The sequence below is a fragment of the Crocodylus porosus genome, unplaced genomic scaffold, assembly GCF_001723895.1.
Source record: "Crocodylus porosus isolate Cpor-Errol unplaced genomic scaffold, CroPor_comp1, whole genome shotgun sequence".
Taxonomy (NCBI): Eukaryota; Metazoa; Chordata; order Crocodylia; family Crocodylidae; genus Crocodylus; species Crocodylus porosus.
Window position 1 is genome coordinate 38,453,508 of NW_017728912.1, and position 4,215 is coordinate 38,457,722.

The window sequence follows — 4,215 nt, forward strand, 5'->3', positions numbered from 1 at the left end:
CTGTATATATACACCACACTTATGTGTGAAATTGTAAAAAACTTGTTTGCCAACTATACCTGAACAACTGCAAATATGCAGACTGTGATACCTAAGAACATCTATCAGTAGTATGAATCACTTAATTATAAAAGTAGTTATTTTGGGTAAACAACACATAAATAAATCAATGCTTTCATCTTTTGCTTTAACAAATGATAAGCACATATTTTTAAAAAATGTTAAAGTAACGTTTATACAAGATATCATTTTCAAGTTGCCAATGAGAAAAATATACTGCTTGCCAACGGTACACTCATGTTATCAACTTATCTTCATCTACTTTTTAAGGGCATAATTAAAACTGTACTTCTAAGTAACAGGCATTTATCACTGTAGGAATGTTCTCATTAATAAAATGCTGCTGATCATGCCATTCCCTTCATTACTGTTTCTTTCATGTACTCACATCTAAGGAAACTTAAATTAGAATCTGTGTCACTTCAGGAAAAAATGCTCTTCAATTAAGAAAAGGACTGCAAAGACTATACAAAAGGAATTGTAAAAGTAAATAGATATATCTGTGCTTTCATCTTTGTATGGCAACATGTCACTTCAGTAGATGAATCCTATTTGTTTTATTGCCAACTGTACATAGGGAAAGTTGCAGTTTCACAGATTTCATGGAAACTGTGAACTATGGGATTGTTTGCAAAATCGACAAAAAAACTTAATAAAATGCCGGCTACCCAATGGAAGCAGTGGTCTTCACTGCCAGGGGAAGGAGCTGGCTTGCAGGGTGAAAACTGGAAGATGACAGCTTTCCTGTCATCTTTCCCCTGGGCCTCTCCACCAATCAGCACTGAGGGGCAGTACCTTTCTGCCAATCCATGCCAAGGAGCAGTGCTGTTGCAAAAATGCCCCCAAAATCAGCACTGCATGCCACAAGCAGACTGCAAAAAACCCTTTGTCTCACTGTAATTTATGTAGGTCCCTAACTATGACTGCAGCAAAACCCTTAAGTGAACCCTAATTTGTTTGCATAACTTTGAAAGATTACCTGCAGGATTTCAAACCTTTGTCTCTTAAGATTCCTGAATGAACTGGCAGCTAACATTGCTGTCCGTCCTATCTCTAGTTGTTGAAGGATCAAGGGTTATGAGCTCTTGTCAAAACCTCATTATAGCTGTCCAAAGTGTGATTGTATTGAATCATGTAAGTGATATACTATGGCTCCCACATTACATTTTGTTAACTAAAGGTATGATATCATTCTCTTAAAGAAGGGAAATTGCATGCCCGCTGCATTTGTACTGTATGGACCTTCAAAGAAATATGCTTTCATCCACCTTTTGTTTTACCATGACCCTGTAAACTCTCCCAGTTTCAGTAGCATCATTCTGGGTCAATACTAGAATTGGGTGAAACTTGGGATGTCTAGTTTGTAATAAAAATGTCAGTATTTTGAAATTTGGTATCAGCTGGAATTGACCCTAAATGAAACATGCAAATTGGAATTGACCCTAATTGTTTCAAAACCTGCAAACTCGAATCTTACAGAATTATTAGCACGTGGTGCTTCCAAAGTGAATTATACTCTTGGAGACCCAGGCTGGTGCTGACTTAAGTTGACATTTTTATCAGTTTCACTGCTATTAGATGACAAAAATGTCAATTTTTGTTAGAAACTGCCAGAGTCTTCAGACCCAAGGACTTTTTCTCCTGGACCAGCTGGCTTCTCATGCTGTGTAGCTCCTGAACAGGCAGCTTTGGGAGCCAGATGGCTCGGTCATCTGGCAGCTCTGAACTCCTGGCCCCAGAGGATGGAGCTGCACAGGAACTGTCAGCCCCCTCAAACCTTGGCTCTCCAATAACCCACTAAGAAACCAGACAGGGTTCTATCAGAGACCTGTTTGTGACTCAGTAAAGTTTGCTGAAGCCAAGACATTTTCATAAAATTTTGCAATGGAACTCTTTTGCTAGAAAAGGCCCAAGGTCCAGTCAATACCTGGACTGAAAATCTTCATGGCACACACTGATACTACAGGAAATAATATTAGGGAGTCCATAGAGGACACTTTCCTCTCTAAGTCTATTCTATTCGGGATGTTTTCATCATTACTGTTTCTCTGCCCCTGCAAACAATGCCTTCAGTGACATAACTAACTTCTAATGTATATGGTTAACTCTGCAAGTCTACATTGCTCTTGGAGTGGGAAATGGTAATGTCTGTGGTGGTCCTGCAAGAGTTAAATCTAACACCCTGGAACAAGTCCCCAAGAAGGCTTGAGCCCCTGCACAACCCTTCCTTGTAGTACAAAGGAGATCTTGAGCAATGCCCTACCATTATGTTACTGGACACTTCTTTTGGAGTCACTAGACTTTACTTAAAGTCTAGGCTTTGATAACTTCTAGGCATTAATAAATAGATCCTAGCTCTTTTCCTAAGATAGGCTGACAATATGGAAATCCTGGAAACCAGGGCGTCATCAGGGAAATCTGGGACACTGCCCTCCCCCGCCAATGCTCTCTTAAGTTGGCTGGGGGGTGCCTGCCTGCCTGCAAGGCTCTGCATGCTAGTCTGACTCCTGGCCAGACTGTGTGCTGCACCCCTGTGTTACTGGGATGCCCGTTATAATTCCCAACAGTCAGCCAGGACCAGCCTCTGAAATCCAGGACTGTCCTGGCTAAAACGAGACATATGGTCATCCTGCTTAAGAGGGAAGTTCTTAATGCTGCTGCACAGGTCAGATCCTAATGCACTCTATCAGCCTATTTCAATTCTCCTTGCAGTTTTATTTGGACATGGTCAACAAGTTCCCTTTAACAGAAGAACCAGCCATTTTTCACTGCAGCAGAGGGGGAAAGGCAATCTGAAACAGTCCCTACATTGTACCCAAGGCTTTAATGAAAACCTAGTCAGGTCAAACAGAAAGATTAATTTGACAGAAGAGAAGAAGGCAAGACAAGGGAAATATGGAGGGGGGAAATCAGCCATATCTTGAACTTCCAAGCAGGCAACCCGGGGGTCACAACCCAGAAGTGGGTTGCAAGAATATATGAAAGGGTCATGAACAAACTTTAAGAATGGATCAACAAACTTAAAAATAGATTTTCCTTTAAAGGAGAAAATTGTGGGAAACTGTGGCTTTTCCCATGCAGGCTGGGAGAGCTCCAGCCTGCAAGGGGCTGTTTGGGGCCCCCCATAGCCCATAATCTATGGGGCTGGGAGTGAGGGGCAGTGAGTTGGGACTACCTATCAGTGTTCACAAATGGGTCAAAAGAGGTTGAGAACCGCTGGCATGAATGACTAATGCCTCCTGAGGCTGGGAGGGCACAGCGACTGCCCGCAGGTGGCGTTAGTGGCAGTGATGGGCGTTGGCAGCAACATCAGTAGTGAGAGTGGGCAGAGCCGGGATCACCCACAGGTGGCTGCAGTGACACCAGTGGTGAGGGTGGGCTGAGCAGGGACAACCCTCAGGCAGTTGCGGCAGCATCAGCAGGGGTGTGCACGTTTGTGTGTGGCGAGTGGTGACTGCCTGCAGCATCAGCAGTGGCCAATCTCAGGAGGAGGCACACTCAGTGCTGAGAAACACTGCACTAGAGGACCTCCAACGGTGCTACTTTTTTATGATCCAGGGGTGCAGGTTGTAGCTGTGTTGGTCTAAGGGCACAAGCAGACACGTCTCTTTGGGTAACTATGATCTCTTTCATTAGACCAACTCAAATCGTTGGGAAAATTCTTTTTTGCAAACTTTCGGTTGAGACTTCTTTATGATTATACTTCTAACCCGTGACTCCATAGTGGACGTGCTCCAAGCGCGGCACGTCCACGAGCGGCACTGCTCGTGCACGAGCCCTCAGCCCTGCTGCGGAGGCCAGTGCCCGCGGGGCAACCCAAGCAGCCGTCACCCCTTAACAAGCGCGGAGCAAAAGGCAACTTAGAGCGTCGGGCGGGGACAGCGCCCCCGGCACAGCTAGTTTCCCCACCCCCCACGTGCTCGCCCGGCAGCAGATCTCACTTCCGGCGCCGGCGGCCAGGGGAGGCAGGGCTGGCTGGAAGGGGGAGGGGGAGGAGCGCGCATGCGCAGGCGAGGCAAGGCGAGGCAGCGGCTGCCAGTGGCAGTGCCGTCCGCCTTCGGTGCCTCGCGGAGGCCGTTGGTGCGAGTCCGCGAGCGGCGTTCGAGCCGCCTCCTCCCAGGCCGGGGCGCGCCCGGCGCTTCCTCGCAGCCGAGG